The following is a 19235-nucleotide window of genomic DNA, read 5'->3' as shown; positions in this document are numbered from 1 at the left end:
CCGCAAACCCACAGACAACCTCACAATGCTACACTTCTCCAGCTTCCACCCAAAACATATTAAAACAGCCATTCCTTATGGACAACCCCTACACATACACCAGATCTGGTCAGATGAGGGGAAACGTGACGGACACCTGGAAGTACTCAGGGATGCCCTCACAAGAACGGGGTACGTTGCTCAATTCAACAACTGCCAATTCCGACGTGCCACAGCAAGGAACCATAACGGCCTCCTCAGGAGACAGACACGTGCTGCAACTGACAGGGTACCCTTCGTTGTTCAGTCCTTCCCAGGGGCTGAAAGACTATGCCATGTTCTTCGTGACCTCCAACACATTATCAATGAGGATGAGCACCTCGCCAAGACCTTCCCCACACCTCCATTACTTGCCTTTAAACAACCGCCAAACCTCAAACAGATCATTGTTCGTAGCAAACTGCCTGGCTCTCAGGACAACTCCATACAACCCTGTCACGGTGGACGCTGCAAGACGTGTCAGATTGTGGACATAGATACCACTATTACGCGTGGGAAATCCTCCCACCTTGTACATGGCAGGTACTCATGTGACTCAGCCAACATTGTCTGGCTTATACGTTGCAGGCAAGGATGCCCGGAAGCATGGTACATTGGGGAAACTGAGCAAAGACTACAACAACGGATGAATGGGCACCGCATAACAATCAACAGACAGGAGGGTTCCTTACCAGTTGGGGAATATGTCAGTGGTCCAGGACATTTGGTCTCGGACCTTTGGGTCCATCCTCCAAGGTGGACTTCAGGACAGGCAACAGAGGAACGTGGCCGAGCAGAGGCTGATAGCTAAGTTCGATACCCATAGGGAGGGCCTCAACCGGGACCTTGGGTTCATGTCACATTACAGGTGACCACCATTGCACTACACACACACACACATTCCTGACGAAGGGCTTTTGCCCGAAATGTCGATTTCGCTGCTTGTTCGATGCTGCCTGAACTGCTATGCTCTTCCAGCACCACTGATCCAGAATCTGGTTTCCAGTATCTGCAGTCATTGTTTTTACACACACAGATATTCCTACACACACGCGCACACACACACACACACACACGCACACAGACGAAGACCCACATATGTTTTGTGGGGTGAATTTGTACTTGCAGAGTTACACTGCACTTTGCTCAAAAACTGCATGAGTTTATGTAAAACTCTGCTATCTCACTTTTTGGATTAGAATCAATCTAAACATCAGGTCATAGACAGAGAACACAGGGGGCTAACACCTTCAACATTGGCTGATAGCTAGACACTTTGTTAACAGCTAACCACAGAATGCAACTTTAAAAAAAAGGTTTTGTGATTTACACATGAAAGAAATGAAACTATCACTGTTTTTTAACAGACAATCCATTTGTCACTGTATAATTTCAGGTCCATCACACTGTAAATGATGAAGGAGGCTCCCTACAACACCTACTGTGCTTCCTGTTAGACTATGACGCAACACAGATGGCACCCGCGCATGTGCAACGCCGCAAACGGCCGCAGAGCTATGGCGGCCGCGCATGCTCACTGCTGCAGGGCGTCGAAACAAGATGGCGGAGATGATCTCGAGGCCTGTCTTTTGAAGCCGAGCGCAAAACGTTTTTTTCAAAAAAAAAACTTGCCATCACTCCGCGCAAAGTGACCACGGTTCATGGTATCTTCCCGACGGTTTCTTCTGAAGGAAGAGGCTCAGGAAGTCTCCCGGAACCGAGCCGGATCCGTCGATCTATCAGACCGTGGGTCAGCCGGAGACAAAAACATCCCGTAACCGTCATCGAACAGTTCAACGCATGCGCGGTGATGGGTGGAGACCGCGCATGCGCGATGTTCCGACCAATAGGATGGCAACGTCCTGCAGGGGGTGTGTGTTATATAAACACTGGGGAGTGTGTGTGTTACTGTGGGGGTGCGTGTTATATAAACACTGGGGAGTGTGTGTGTTACTGTGGGGGTGTGTGTTATATAAACACTGGGGAGTGTGTGTGTTACTGTGGGGGTGTGTGTTATATAAACACTGGGGAGTGTGTGTGTTACTGTGGGGGTGTGTGTTATATAAACACTGGGGAGTGTGTGTGTTACTGTGGGGGTGCGTGTTATATAAACACTGGGGAGTGTGTGTGTTACTGTGGGGGTGCGTGTTATATAAACACTGGGGAGTGTGTGTGTTACTGTGGGGGGGTGTGTTATATAAACACTGGGGAGTGTGTGTGTTACTGTGGGGGTGCGTGTTATATAAACACTGGGGAGTGTGTGTGTTACTGTGGGGGTGCGTGTTATATAAACACTGGGGAGTGTGTGTGTTACTGTGGGGGTGCGTGTTATATAAACACTGGGGAGTGTGTGTGTTACTGTGGGGGTGTGTGTTATATAAACACTGGGGAGTGTGTGTGTTACTGTGGGGGTGTGTGTTATATAAACACTGGGGAGTGTGTGTGTTACTGTGGGGGTGTGTGTTATATAAACACTGGGGAGTGTGTGTACACTGAGGGGGTGTGTGTTATATAAACACTGGGGAGTGTGTGTGTTACTGTGGGGGTGTGTGTTATATAAACACTGGGGAGTGTGTGTGTTACTGTGGGGGTGTGTGTTATATAAACACTGGGGAGTGTGTGTACACTGAGGGGGTGTGTGTTATATAAACACTGGGGAGTGTGTGTGTTACTGTGGGGGTGTGTGTTATATAAACACTGGGGAGTGTGTGTGTTACTGTGGGGGTGTGTGTTATATAAACACTGGGGAGTGTGTGTGTTACTGTGGGGGAGTGTGTGTGTTACTGTGGGGGTGCGTGTTATATAAACACTGGGGAGTGTGTGTGTTACTGTGGGGGTGCGTGTTATATAAACACTGGGGAGTGTGTGTGTTACTGTGGGGGTGTGTGTTATATAAACACTGGGGAGTGTGTGTGTTACTGTGGGGGTGCGTGTTATATAAACACTGGGCTGTGGGGGGTGCGTGTTATATAAACACTGGGCTGTGGGGGTGTGTGTTATATAAACACTGGGCTGTGGGGGCTTTTATAAAATTACAGTGGGGGTGTGTGTTATATAAACACTGGGCTGTGGGGGCTTTTATAAAATTACAGTGGGGGTGTGTGTTATATAAACACTGGGCTGGGGAGGGCTGTTATAAAATTACTGTGGGGGTGTGTGTTATATAAACACTGGGCTGGGGGGCTGTTATAAAATTACTGTGGGGGTGTGTGTTATATAAACACTGGGGAGTGTGTGTGTTACTGTGGGGGTGCGTGTTATATAAACACTGGGGAGTGTGTGTGTTACTGTGGGGGTGTGTGTTATATAAACACTGGGGAGTGTGTGTGTTACTGTGGGGGTGTGTGTTATATAAACACTGGGGAGTGTGTGTGTTACTGTGGGGGTGCGTGTTATATAAACACTGGGGAGTGTGTGTGTTACTGTGGGGGTGTGTGTTATATAAACACTGGGGAGTGTGTGTTACTGTGGGGGTGTGTGTTATATAAACACTGGGGAGTGTGTGTGTTACTGTGGGGGTGTGTGTTATATAAACACTGGGGAGTGTGTGTGTTACTGTGGGGGTGTGTGTTATATAAACACTGGGGAGTGTGTGTGTTACTGTGGGGGTGCGTGTTATATAAACACTGGGGAGTGTGTGTGTTGTACTGTGGGGGTGCGTGTTATATAAACACTGGGGAGTGTGTGTGTTACTGTGGGGGTGTGTGTTATATAAACACTGGGGAGTGTGTGTGTTACTGTGGGGGTGTGTGTTATATAAACACTGGGGAGTGTGTGTGTTACTGTGGGGGTGCGTGTTATATAAACACTGGGGAGTGTGTGTGTTACTGTGGGGGTGTGTGTTATATAAACACTGGGGAGTGTGTGTGTTACTGTGGGGGTGCGTGTTATATAAACACTGGGGAGTGTGTGTGTTACTGTGGGGGTGTGTGTTATATAAACACTGGGGAGTGTGTGTGTTACTGTGGGGGTGTGTGTTATATAAACACTGGGGAGTGTGTGTGTTACTGTGGGGGTGCGTGTTATATAAACACTGGGGAGTGTGTGTGTTACTGTGGGGGTGCGTGTTATATAAACACTGGGGAGTGTGTGTGTTACTGTGGGGGTGCGTGTTATATAAACACTGGGGAGTGTGTGTGTTACTGTGGGGGTGCGTGTTATATAAACACTGGGGAGTGTGTGTGTTACTGTGGGGGTGTGTGTTATATAAACACTGGGGAGTGTGTGTGTTACTGTGGGGGTGTGTGTTATATAAACACTGGGGAGTGTGTGTGTTACTGTGGGGGTGTGTGTTATATAAACACTGGGGAGTGTGTGTGTTACTGTGGGGGTGTGTGTTATATAAACACTGGGGAGTGTGTGTTACTGTGGGGGTGTGTGTTATATAAACACTGGGGAGTGTGTGTGTTACTGTGGGGGTGTGTGTTATATAAACACTGGGGAGTGTGTGTGTTACTGTGGGGGTGCGTGTTATATAAACACTGGGGAGTGTGTGTGTTACTGTGGGGGTGCGTGTTATATAAACACTGGGGAGTGTGTGTGTTACTGTGGGGGTGCGTGTTATATAAACACTGGGGAGTGTGTGTGTTACTGTGGGGGTGCGTGTTATATAAACACTGGGGAGTGTGTGTGTTACTGTGGGGGTGCGTGTTATATAAACACTGGGGAGTGTGTGTGTTACTGTGGGGGTGCGTGTTATATAAACACTGGGGAGTGTGTGTGTTACTGTGGGGGTGTGTGTTATATAAACACTGGGGAGTGTGTGTGTTACTGTGGGGGTGTGTGTTATATAAACACTGGGGAGTGTGTGTTACTGTGGGGGTGTGTGTTATATAAACACTGGGGAGTGTGTGTGTTACTGTGGGGGTGTGTGTTATATAAACACTGGGGAGTGTGTGTGTTACTGTGGGGGTGCGTGTTATATAAACACTGGGGAGTGTGTGTGTTACTGTGGGGGTGTGTGTTATATAAACACTGGGGAGTGTGTGTGTTACTGTGGGGGTGCGTGTTATATAAACACTGGGCTGTGGGGGTGTGTGTTATATAAACACTGGGCTGTGGGGGCTTTTATAAAATTACAGTGGGGGTGTGTGTTATATAAACACTGGGCTGGGGGGCTGTTATAAAATTGCTGTGGGGTTGTGTGTTATATAAACACTGGGCTGTGGGAGGGCTGTTATAAAATTACTGTGGGGGGTGTGTGTTAGATAAACACTGGGCTGGGGAGGGCTGTTATACAATTACTGTGTGTGTGTGTTATATAAACACTTGGCTGGGGAGGGCTGGTATAAAATTACTGTGGTGGTGTGTGTTATATAAACACTGGGCTGTGGGACTACTGTGGGGTGTGTGTTATATTAACATTGGGCTGTGGGACTGTTATAAATTACTGTGGGGTGTGTGTTATATAAACACTGGGCTGTGGAGGGCTGTTAAAAATTACAGTGGGGGTGTGTGTTATATAAACACTGGGCTGGGGGGCTGTTATAAAATTACTGTGGGGTTGTGTGTTATATAAACACTGGGCTGGGGAGGGCTGTTATAAAATTATAGTGGTGTGTGTGTGTTAGATAAACACTGGGCTGGGGAGGGCTGTTATAAAATTGCCGTGGGGGTGTGTGTTATATAAACACTGGGCTGCGGGGGCTGTTATAAAATTACTGTGGGGCTGTGTGTTATATAAACACTAGGCTGGGGAGGGCTGTTATAAAATTACTGTGGGGGTGTGTGTTATATAAACACTAGGCTGGGGAGGGCTGTTATAAAATTACTGTGGGGGTGTGTGTTATATAAACACTGGGCTGTGGGGGCTTTTATAAAATTACAGTGGGGGTGTGTGTTATATAAACACTGGGCTGGGGGGCTGTTATAAAATTACAGTGGGGGTGTGTGTTATATAAACACTGGGCTGGGGGGCTGTTATAAAATTACTGTGGGGTTGTGTGTTATATAAACACTGGGCTGGGGAGGGCTGTTATAAAATTATAGTGGTGTGTGTGTGTTAGATAAACACTGGGCTGGGGAGGGCTGTTATAAAATTGCCGTGGGGGTGTGTGTTATATAAACACTGGGCTGCGGGGGCTGTTATAAAATTACTGTGGGGGTGTGTGTGTTATATAAACACTGGGCTGGGGAGGGCTGTTATAAAATTACTGTGTGTGTGTGTGTGTGTGTTATATAAACACTTGGCTGGGGAGGGCTGGTATAAAATTACTGTGGTGGTGTGTGTTATATAAACACTGGGCTGTGGGACTGTTATAAAATTACTGTGGGGTGTGTGTTATATTAACATTGGGCTGTGGGACTGTTATAAAATTACTGTGGGGGGTGTGTGTTACATAAACACTGGGCTGTGGGGGCTGTTATAAAATTACTGTGGGGGTGTGTGTTATATAAACACTGGGCTGTGGGGGCTGTTATAAAATTACTGTGGGGGTGTGTGTTATATAAACACTGGGCTGTGGGACTGTTATAAAATTACTGTGGGGTGTGTGTTATATAAAGACTGGGCTGTGGGACTGTTATAAAATTACTGTGGGGTGTGTGTTATATAAACACTGGGCTGTGGGACTGTTATAAAATTACTGTGGGGTGTGTGTTATATAAACACTGGGCTGTGGGACTGTTATAAAATTACTGTGGGGGGTGTGTGTTACATAAACACTGGGCTGTGGGGGCTGTTATAAAATTACTGTGTGGGTGTGTGTTATATAAACACTGGGCTGTGGGGGCTGTTATACAATTACTGTGGGGGTGTGTGTTATATAAACACTGGGCTGTGGGACTGTTATAAAATTACTGTGGGGTGTGTGTTATATAATGACTGGGCTGTGGGACTGTTATAAAATTACTGTGGGGTGTGTGTTATATAAACACTGGGCTGTGGGACTGTTATAAAATTACTGTGGGGTGTGTGTTATATAAGCACTGGGCTGTGGGACTGTTATAAAATTACTGTGGGGGGTGTGTGTTACATAAACACTGGGCTGTGGGGGCTGTTATAAAATTACTGTGGGGGGGTGTGTTATATAAACACTGGGCTGTGGGGCTGTTATAAAATTACTGTGGGGGTGTGTGTTATACAAACACTGGGCTGTGGGGGTTGTTATAAAATTACTGTGTGGGTGTGTGTTATATAAACACTGGGCTGTGGGGGCTGTTATAAAATTACTGGGGTGTGTGTTATATAAACACTGGGGTGTGGGAGCTGTTATAAAATTACTGTGGGGGTGTGTGTTATATAAACACTGGGCTGTGGGGGTTGTTAGAAAATTACTGTGGGGGTGTGTGTGTTATATAAACACTGGGGTGTGGGAGCTGTTATAAAATTACTGTGGGGGGGTGTGTTATATAAACACTGGGCTGGGGGGCTGTTATAAAATTACTGTGGGGGTGTGTGTTATATAAACACTGGGCTGTGGGGGCTGTTAGAAAATTACTGTGGGGGTGTGTGTGTTATATAAACACTGGGCTGGGGAAGGCTGTTATAACATTTCTGTGGGGGTGTGTGGGAAATTAACGCTGGGCTGTGGGGACTGTTATAAAATTATAGTGGGGGTGTGTGTTATATAAACACTTGGCTGTGGGGGCTTTTATAATATTACAGTGGGGGTGTGTGTTATATAAACACTGGGCTGCGGGGGCTGTTATAAAATTACTGTGGGGGTGTGTGTTATATAAACACTGGGCTGTGGGACTGTTATAAAATTACTGTGGGGGTGTGTGTTATATAAACACTGGGCTGTGGGGGCTGTTATAAAATTACTGTGGGGCTGTGTGTGTTATATAAACACTGGGCTGTGGGACTGTTATAAAATTACTGTGGGGGGTGTGTGTTATATAAACACTGGGCTGTGGGACTGTTATAAAATTACTGTGGGGGGTGTGTGTTATATAAACACTGGGCTGTGGGACTGTTATAAAATTACTGTGTGGGTGTGTGTGTTATATAAACACTGGGCTGTGGGACTGTTATAAAATTACTGTGAGGGTGTGTGTTATATAAACACTGGGCTGTGAGGGCTGTTATAAAATTACTGTGGGGGTGTGTGTTATATAAACACTGGGCTGTGAGGGCTGTTATAAAACTACAGTGGGGGTGTGTGTTATATTAACACTGGGCTGTGAGGGCTGTTATAAAATTACTGTCGGGGTGTGTGTTATATAAACACTGGGCTGGGGAGGGCTGTTATAAAATTACTCTGTGTGTGTGTGTTATATAAACACTTGGCTGGGGAGGGCTGTTATAAAATTACTGTGGGGGTGTGTGTTATGTAAACACTTGGCTGTGGGGGCTTTTATAAAATTACAGTGGGGGTGTGTGTTATATAAACACTGGGCTGGGGGGCTGTTATAAAATTACAGTGGGGGTGTGTGCTATATAAACACTGGGCTGGGGGGCTGTTATAAAATTACTGTGGGGTTGTGTGTTATATAAACACTGGGCTGGGGAGGGCTGTTATAAAATTATAGTGGTGTGTGTGTGTTAGATAAACACTGGGCTGGGGAGGGCTGTTATAAAATTGCCGTGGGGGTGTGTGTTATATAAACACTGGGCTGCGGGGGCTGTTATAAAATTGCTGTGGGGGTGTGTGTGTTATATAAACACTGGGCTGGGGAGGGCTGTTATAAAATTATAGTGGGGGTGTGTGTTATATAAACACTTGGCTGTGGGGGCTTTTATAAAATTACAGTGGGGGTGTGTGTTATATAAACACTAGGCTGGGGAGGGCTGTTATAAAATTACTGTGGGGTTGTGTGTTATATAAACACTGGGCTGGGGAGGGCTGTTATAAAATTATAGTGGGGGTGTGTGTTATATAAACACTTGGCTGTGGGGGCTGTTATAAAATTACTGTGGGGTTGTGTGTTATATAAACACTGGGCTGGGGAGGGCTGTTATAAAATTATAGTGGGGGTGTGTGTTATATAAACACTTCGCTGTGGGACTGTTATAAAATTACTGTGGGGTTGTGTGTTATATAAACACTGGGCTGGGGAGGGCTGTTATAAAATTATAGTGGTGTGTGTGTGTTAGATAAACACTGGGCTGGGGAGGGCTGTTATAAAATTGCCGTGGGGGTGTGTGTTAAATAAACACTGGGCTGCGGGGGCTGTTATAAAATTACTGTGGGGGTGTGTGTGTTATATAAACACTGGGCTGGGGAGGGCTGTTATAAAATTACTGTGTGTGTGTGTGTGTGTGTTATATAAACACTTGGCTGGGGAGGGCTGGTATAAAATTACTGTGGGGGTGTGTGTTATATAAACACTAGGCTGGGGAGGGCTGTTATAAAATTACTGTGGGGGTGTGTGTTATATAAACACTAGGCTGGGGAGGGCTGTTATAAAATTACTGTGGGGGTGTGTGTTATATAAACACTTGGCTGTGGGGGCTTTTATAAAATTACAGTGGGGGTGTGTGTTATATAAACACTGGGCTGCGGGGGCTGTTATAAAATTACTGTGGGGCTGTGTGTGTTATATAAACACTGGGCTGGGGAGGGCTGTTATAAAATTACTGTGTGTGTGTGTGTGTTATATAAACACTTGGCTGGGGAGGGCTGGTATAAAATTACTGTGGTGGTGTGTGTTATATAAACACTGGGCTGTGGGACTGTTATAAAATTACTGTGGGGGGGTGTGTGTTATATAAACACTGGGCTGTGGGACTGTTATAAAATTACTGTGGGGGGTGTGTGTTACATAAACACTGGGCTGTGGGGGCTGTTATAAAATTACTGTGGGGGTGTGTGTTACATAAACACTGGGCTGTGGGGGCTGTTATAAAATTACTGTGGGGGTGTGTGTTATATAAACACTGGGCTGTGGGACTGTTATAAAATTACTGTGGGGTGTGTGTTATATAAAGACTGGGCTGTGGGACTGTTATAAAATTACTGTGGGGTGTGTGTTATATAAACACTGGGCTGTGGGACCGTTATAAAATTACTGTGGGGTGTGTGTTATATAAACACTGGGCTGTGGGACTGTTATAAAATTACTGTGGGGGGTGTGTGTTACATAAACACTGGGCTGTGGGGGCTGTTATAAAATTACTGTGGGGGGGTGTGTTATATAAACACTGGGCTGTGGGGGCTGTTATAAAATTACTGTGGGGGTGTGTGTTATATAAACACTGGGCTGTGGGGGCTGTTATAAAATTACTGTGGGGGTGTGTGTTATATAAACACTGGACGGGGGGCTGTTATAAAATTACTGTGAGGGTGTGTGTTGTATGAACACTGGGGTGTGGGAGCTGTTATAAAATTACTGTGGGGGTGTGTGTTATATAAACACTGGGCTGTGGGGGCTGTTAGAAAATTACTGTGGCGGTGTGTGTGTTATATAAACACTGGGCTGGGGAAGGCTGTTATAACATTTCTGTGGGGGTGTGTGGGAAATAAACGCTGGCCTGTGGGGGCTGTTATAAAATTCCTGTGGGGTTGTATGTTATATAAACACTGGGCTGTGGGACTGTTATAAAATTACTGTGGGGTTGTGTGTTATATAAACACTGGGCTGTGGGAGCTGTTATAAAATTACTCGGATGTGTGTTATATAAACACTGGGGTGTGGGAGCAGTTATAAAATTATTGTGGGGGTGTGTGTTATATAAACACTGGGCTGTGGGGGCTGTTATAAAATTACTGTGTGGGTGTGTGTGTTATATAAACACTGGGCTGTGGGACTGTTATAAAATTACTGTGAGGGTGTGTGTTATATAAACACTGGGCTGTGAGGGCTGTTATAAAATTACTGTGGGGTGTGTGCTATATAAACACTGGGCTGTGAGGGCTGTTATAAAACTACAGTGGGGGTGTGTGTTATATTAACACTGGGCTGTGAGGGCTGTTATAAAATTACTGTGGGGGTGTGTGTTATATAAACACTGGGCTGTGAGGGCTGTTATAAAATTACTGTCAGGGTGTGTGTTATATAAACACTGGGCTGGGGAGGGCTGTTATAAAATTACTGTGTGTGTGTGTGTGTGTGTGTGTGTGTGTGTGTGTGTGTGTGTGTGTGTTATATAAACACTTGGCTGGGGAGGGCTGTTATACAATTACTGTGGGGGTGTGTGTTATATAAACACTTGGCTGTGGGGGCTTTTATAAAATTACAGTGGGGGTGTGTGTTATATAAACACTGGGCTGGGGGGCTGTTATAAAATTACAGTGGGGGTGTGTGTTATATAAACACTGGGCTGGGGGGCTGTTATTAAATTACTGTGGGGTTGTGTGTTATATAAACACTGGGCTGGGGAGGGCTGTTATAAAATTATAGTGGTGTGTGTGTGTTAGATAAACACTGGGCTGGGGAGGGCTGTTATAAAATTGCCGTGGGGGTGTGTGTTATATAAACACTGGGCTGCGGGGGCTGTTATAAAATTCCTGTGGGGGTGTGTGTTATATAAACACTGGGCTGTGGGACTGTTATAAAATTACTGTGGGGGTATGTGTTATATAAACACTGGGCTGTGGGGGCTGTTATAAAATTACTGTGGGGGTGTGTGTGTTATATAAACACTGGGCTGTGGGACTGTTATAAAATTACTGTGGGGGGTGTGTGTTATATAAACACTGGGCTGTGGGACTGTTATAAAATTACTGTGGGGGGTGTGTGTTATATAAACACTGGGCTGTGGGACTGTTATAAAATTACTGTGTGGGTGTGTGTGTTATATAAACACTGGGCTGTGGGACTGTTATAAAATTACTGTGAGGGTGTGTGTTATATAAACACTGGGCTGTGAGGGCTGTTATAAAATTACTGTGGGGGTGTGTGTTATATAAACACTGGGCTGTGAGGGCTGTTATAAAACTACAGTGGGGGTGTGTGTTATATAAACACTGGGCTGGGGAGGGCTGTTATAAGATTACTGTGTGTGTGTGTGTGTGTGTGTGTGTTATATAAACACTTGGCTGGGGAGGGCTGTTATAAAATTACTGTGGTGGTGTGTGTTATATAAACACTTGGCTGTGGGGGCTTTTATAAAATTACAATGGGGGTGTGTGTTATATAAACACTGGGCTGGGGGGCTGTTATAAAATTACAGTGGGGGTGTGTGTTATATAAACACTGGGCTGGGGGGCTGTTATAAAATTACTGTGGGGTTGTGTGTTATATAAACACTGGGCTGGGGAGGGCTGTTATAAAATTATAGTGGTGTGTGTGTGTTAGATAAACACTGGGCTGGGGAGGGCTGTTATAAAATTGCCGTGGGGGTGTGTGTTATATAAACACTGGGCTGCGGGGGCTGTTATAAAATTACTGTGGGGGTGTGTGTGTTATATAAACACTGGGCTGGGGAGGGCTGTTATAAAATTACTGTGTGTGTGTGTGTGTGTGTGTGTGTTATATAAACACTTGGCTGGGGAGGGCTGGTATAAAATTACTGTGGGGGTGTGTGTTATATAAACACTGGGCTGTGGGACTGTTATAAAATTACTGTGGGGTGTGTGTTATATTAACACTGGGCTGTGGGACTGTTATAAATTACTGTGGGGTGTGTGTTATATAAACACTGGGCTGTGGAGGGCTGTTAAAAATTACTGTGGGGCTGTGTGTTATATAAACGCTTGGCTGGGGAGGGCTGTTAGAAAATTACTGTGCGGTTGTGTGTTATATAAACACTGGGCTGGGGAAGGCTGTTATAAAATTTCTGTGGGGGTGTGTGGGAAATAAACGCTGGGCTGTGGGGACTGTTATAAAATTACTGTGGGGGTGTATGTTATATAAACACTGGGCTGTGGGGGCTGTTATAAAATTACTGTGGGGGTGTGTGTTATATAAACACTGGACTGTGGGGGCTGTTATAAAATTACTGTGGGGGTGTGTGTTATATAAACACTGGGGTGTGGGAGCAGTTATAAAATTACTGTGGGGGTGTGTGTTATATAAACACTGGGCTGTGGGGGCTGTTATAAAATTGCTGTGGGGGTGTGTGTTATATAAACACTGGGCTGTGGGGGCTGTTATAAAATTCCTGTGTGGGTGTGTGTGTTATATAAACACTGGGCTGTGGGACTGTTATAAAATTACTGTGAGGGTGTGTGTTATATAAACACTGGGCTGTGAGGGCTGTTATAAAATTACTGTGGGGGTGTGTGTTATATAAACACTGGGCTGTGAGGGCTGTTATAAAACTACTGTGGGGGTGTGTGTTATATAAACACTGGGCTGTGAGGGCTGTTATAAAATTACTGTGGGGGTGTGTGTTATATAAACACTGGGCTGTGAGGGCTGTTATAAAACTACTGTGGGGGTGTGTGTTATATTAACACTGGGCTGTGGGGGCTGTTATAAAATTACTGTGGGGGTGTGTGTTATATAAACACTGGGCTGTGAGGGCTGTTATAAAATTACTGTGGGGGTGTGTGTTACATAAACACTGGGGTGGGCAGCTGTTATAAAATTACTGTGGGGCTGTGTGTTATATAAACACTGGGCTGGGGAGGGCTGTTATAAAATTACTGTGGGTGTGTGTTATATAAACACTGGGCTGGGGGGCTGTTATAAAATTACAGTGGGGGTGTGTGTTATATAAACACTGGGCTGGGGGGCTGTTATAAAATTACTGTGGGGTTGTGTGTTTTATAAACACTGGGCTGGGGAGGGCTGTTATAAAATTATAGTGGTGTGTGTGTGTTAGATAAACACTGGGCTGGGGAGGGCTGTTATAACATTGCCGTGGGGGTGTGTGTTATATAAACACTGGGCTGGGGGGCTGTTATAAAATGACTGTGGGTGTGTGTTTCATATAAACACTGGGCTGGGGAGAGCTGTTATAAAATTACTGTGGGGGTGTGTGTTATATAAACACTGGGCTGCGGGGGCTGTTATAAAATTACTGTGGGGGTGTGTGTGTTATATAAACACTGGGCTGGGGAGGGCTGTTATAAAATTACTGTGTGTGTGTCTGTGTGTGTGTGTGTGTGTTATATAAACACTTGGCTGGGGAGGGCTGATATAAAATTACTGTGGGTGTGTGTGTTATATAAACACTGGGCTGTGGGACTGTTATAAAATTACTGTGGGGGGTGTGTGTTATTTAAACACTGGGCTGTGGGACTGTTTTAAAATTACTGTGGGGGCTGTGTGTTATATAAACACTGGGCTGGGGAGGGCTGTTATAAAATTACTGTGGGGGTGTGTGTGTTATATAAACACTGGGCTGGGGAGGGCTGATATAAAATTACTGTGGGGGTGCGTATTATATAAATGCTGGGCTGGGGGACTGTTATAAAATTACTGTGGGGTTGTGCGGTATATAAACACTAGGCTGGGGAGAGCTGTTATAAAATTTATGTGGGGGTGTGTGGTATATAAACACTGGGCTGTGGGACTGTTATAAAATTACTGTGGGGGCTGTGTGTTATATAAACACTAGGCTGGGGAGGGCTGTTATAAAATTACTGTGTGGGTGTGTGTTGTATAAACACTGGGCTGGGGAGGGCTGTTATAAAATTACTGTGGGGGTGTGTGTGTTATATCAACACTGGGCTGGGGAGGGCTGTTATAAAATTGCTGTCGGGGTGTGTGTTATATAAACACTGGGCTGGGGGGCTGTTATAAAATTACTGTGGGGGTGTGTATTTAAACGCTGGGCTGGGGGACTGTTCTAAAATTACTGTGTGGTTGGGCGGTATATAAACGCTGGGCTGGGGAGGGCTGTTAGAAAATTACTGTGCGGTTGTGTGTTATATAAACACTAGCCTGGGGAAGGCTGTTTTCACATTTCTGTGGGGGTGTGTGGGAAATAAACGCTGGGCTGTGGGACTGCTATAAAATTACTGTCGGGTTGTGTGTTATATAAACACTGGGCTGTGGGGACTGTTATAAAATTACTGTGGGGGGTGTGTGATATTTAAACACTGGGCTGTGAGTGCTGTTATAAAATTACTGTGGGGGTGTGTTGTATATAAACACTGGGCTGTGGGACTGTTATAAAATTACTGTGGGGGTGTGTGTTATATAAACGCTGGGCTGGGGGACTTATAAAATTACTGTGGGGGTGTGTGTTATATAAACGCTGGACAGGTGGACTGTTATAAAATTACTGTGGGGGTGTGTGTTATATAAACCCTGGGCTGTGGGGGCTGTTATAAAATTACTGTGGGGGTGTGTGTTATATAAACACTGGGCTGTGGGGGCTGTTATAAAATAACTGTGTGGGTGTGTGTTATATAAACAATGGAGTGGGCATCTGTTATAAAATTACTGTGGGGGTGTGTGTTATATAAACACTGGGCTGGGGAGGGCTGTTATAAAATTACTGTGTGTGTGTGTGTGTGTGTGTGTGTGTTATATAAACACTGGGCTGTGGAGGGCTGTCAAAAATTACTGTGGGTGTGTGTGTTATATAAACGCTGGGCTGGGGAGGGCTGTTATAAAATTACTGTGTGTGTGTGTGTGTGTGTGTGTGTGTGTGTGTGTGTGTGTTATATAAACACTGGGCTGTGGAGGGCTGTCAAAAATTACTGTGGGTGTGTGTGTTATATAAACGCTGGGCTGGGGGACTGTTATAAAATTACTGTGGGGTTGTGTGTTATATAAACGCTGGGCTGGGTGAGTGTTAAAACTACTGTGGGGGTGTGCGGTATAAAAACGCTGGGCTGTGGGGACTGTTATAAAATTCCTGTGGGGGCTGTGTGTTATATAAACACTGGGCTGGGGAGGGCTGTTATAAAATTACTGTGGGGGTGTGTGTTATATAAACACTGGGCTATGGGGGCTGTTATAAAATTACAGTGGGGGTGTGTGTTATATAAACACTGGACGGGGGGCTGTTATAAAATTACTGTAAGGGTGTGTGTTGTATAAACACTGGGCTGTGGGGGCTGTTATAAAATTACTGTGGGGGTGTGAGTTATATTAACACTGGGCTGTGAGGGCTGTTATAAAATTACTGTGGGGGTGTGTGTTATATAAACACTGGGCTGTGAGGGCTGTTATAAAATTACTGTGGGGGTGTGTGTTACATAAACACTGGGTTGGGCAGCTGTTATAAAATTACTGTGGGGCTGTGTGTTATATAAACACTGGGCTGGGGAGGGCTGTTATAAAATTACTGTGGGGTTGTGCGGTATATAAACACTAGGCTGGGGAGAGCTGTTATAAAATTTTTGTTGGGGTGTGTGGTATAGAAACGCTGGGCTGTGGGAATGTTATAAAATTACTGTGGGGTGTGTGTGTTATTTAAACACTGGGCTGTGAATGCTGTTATAAAATTATTGTGGGTGTGTGTTGTATATAAACACTGGGCTGTGGGACTGTTATAAAATTAGTGGGGGTGTGTGTTATATAAACACTGGACGGGGGGCTGTTATAAAATTACTGTGAGGGTGTGTGTTGTATAAACACTGGGCTGTGGGGGCTGTTATAAAATTACTGTGGGGGTGTGTGTTATGTAAACACTGGGGTGTGGGGGCTGTTATAAGATTACTGTGGGGGTGTGTGTTATATAAACACTGGGCTGTGGGGGCTGTTATAAAATTGCTGGGGTGTGTGTTATATAAACACTGGGGTGTGGGAGCTGTTATAAAATTACTGTGGGGGTGTGTGTTATATAAACACTGGGCTGTGGGGGCTGTTATAAAATTGCTGGGGTGTGTGTTATATAAACACTGGGGTGTGGGAGCTGTTTTAAAATTACTGTGGGGGTGTGTTATATAAACACTGGGTTGGGGGGCTGTTATAAAATTACTGTGGGGTTGAATGTTATATAAACACTGGGCTGTGGGGGCTGTTATAAAATTACTGTGGGGTTGTGTGTTATATTAACACTGGGCTGTGGGGGCTGTTATAAAATTACTGTGGGGGTGTGTGTTATATAAACACTGGGCTGTGAGGGCTGTTATAAAATTACTGTGGGGGTGTGTGTTACATAAACACTGGGGTGGGCAGCTGTTATAAAATTACTGTGGGGCTGTGTGTTATATAAACACTGGGCTGGGGAGGGCTGTTATAAAATTACTGTGGGTGTGTGTTATATAAACACTGGGCTGGGGGGCTGTTATAAAATTACAGTGGGGGTGTGTGTTATATAAACACTGGGCTGGGGGGCTGTTATAAAATTACTGTGGGGTTGTGTGTTTTATAAACACTGGGCTGGGGAGGGCTGTTATAAAATTATAGTGGTGTGTGTGTGTTAGATAAACACTGGGCTGGGGAGGGCTGTTATAACATTGCCGTGGGGGTGTGTGTTATATAAACACTGGGCTGGGGGGCTGTTATAAAATGACTGTGGGTGTGTGTTTCATATAAACACTGGGCTGGGGAGAGCTGTTATAAAATTACTGTGGGGGTGTGTGTTATATAAACACTGGGCTGCGGGGGCTGTTATAAAATTACTGTGGGGGTGTGTGTGTTATATAAACACTGGGCTGGGGAGGGCTGTTATAAAATTACTGTGTGTGTGTCTGTGTGTGTGTGTGTGTGTTATATAAACACTTGGCTGGGGAGGGCTGATATAAAATTACTGTGGGTGTGTGTGTTATATAAACACTGGGCTGTGGGACTGTTATAAAATTACTGTGGGGGGTGTGTGTTATTTAAACACTGGGCTGTGGGACTGTTTTAAAATTACTGTGGGGGCTGTGTGTTATATAAACACTGGGCTGGGGAGGGCTGTTATAAAATTACTGTGGGGGTGTGTGTGTTATATAAACACTGGGCTGGGGAGGGCTGATATAAAATTACTGTGGGGGTGCGTATTATATAAATGCTGGGCTGGGGGACTGTTATAAAATTACTGTGGGGTTGTGCGGTATATAAACACTAGGCTGGGGAGAGCTGTTATAAAATTTATGTGGGGGTGTGTGGTATATAAACACTGGGCTGTGGGACTGTTATAAAATTACTGTGGGGGCTGTGTGTTATATAAACACTAGGCTGGGGAGGGCTGTTATAAAATTACTGTGTGGGTGTGTGTTGTATAAACACTGGGCTGGGGAGGGCTGTTATAAAATTACTGTGGGGGTGTGTGTGTTATATCAACACTGGGCTGGGGAGGGCTGTTATAAAATTGCTGTCGGGGTGTGTGTTATATAAACACTGGGCTGGGGGGCTGTTATAAAATTACTGTGGGGGTGTGTATTTAAACGCTGGGCTGGGGGACTGTTCTAAAATTACTGTGTGGTTGGGCGGTATATAAACGCTGGGCTGGGGAGGGCTGTTAGAAAATTACTGTGCGGTTGTGTGTTATATAAACACTAGCCTGGGGAAGGCTGTTTTCACATTTCTGTGGGGGTGTGTGGGAAATAAACGCTGGGCTGTGGGACTGCTATAAAATTACTGTCGGGTTGTGTGTTATATAAACACTGGGCTGTGGGGACTGTTATAAAATTACTGTGGGGGGTGTGTGATATTTAAACACTGGGCTGTGAGTGCTGTTATAAAATTACTGTGGGGGTGTGTTGTATATAAACACTGGGCTGTGGGACTGTTATAAAATTACTGTGGGGGTGTGTGTTATATAAACGCTGGGCTGGGGGACTTATAAAATTACTGTGGGGGTGTGTGTTATATAAACGCTGGACAGGTGGACTGTTATAAAATTACTGTGGGGGTGTGTGTTATATAAACCCTGGGCTGTGGGGGCTGTTATAAAATTACTGTGGGGGTGTGTGTTATATAAACACTGGGCTGTGGGGGCTGTTATAAAATAACTGTGTGGGTGTGTGTTATATAAACAATGGAGTGGGCATCTGTTATAAAATTACTGTGGGGGTGTGTGTTATATAAACACTGGGCTGGGGAGGGCTGTTATAAAATTACTGTGTGTGTGTGTGTGTGTGTGTGTGTGTTATATAAACACTGGGCTGTGGAGGGCTGTCAAAAATTACTGTGGGTGTGTGTGTTATATAAACGCTGGGCTGGGGAGGGCTGTTATAAAATTACTGTGTGTGTGTGTGTGTGTGTGTGTGTGTGTGTGTGTGTGTTATATAAACACTGGGCTGTGGAGGGCTGTCAAAAATTACTGTGGGTGTGTGTGTTATATAAACGCTGGGCTGGGGGACTGTTATAAAATTACTGTGGGGTTGTGTGTTATATAAACGCTGGGCTGGGTGAGTGTTAAAACTACTGTGGGGGTGTGCGGTATAAAAACGCTGGGCTGTGGGGACTGTTATAAAATTCCTGTGGGGGCTGTGTGTTATATAAACACTGGGCTGGGGAGGGCTGTTATAAAATTACTGTGGGGGTGTGTGTTATATAAA

The sequence above is a fragment of the Hemiscyllium ocellatum genome, chromosome 27 (assembly GCF_020745735.1).
Source record: "Hemiscyllium ocellatum isolate sHemOce1 chromosome 27, sHemOce1.pat.X.cur, whole genome shotgun sequence".
Lineage (NCBI taxonomy): Eukaryota > Metazoa > Chordata > Chondrichthyes > Orectolobiformes > Hemiscylliidae > Hemiscyllium > Hemiscyllium ocellatum.
This window is presented reverse-complemented; position numbering follows the sequence as displayed.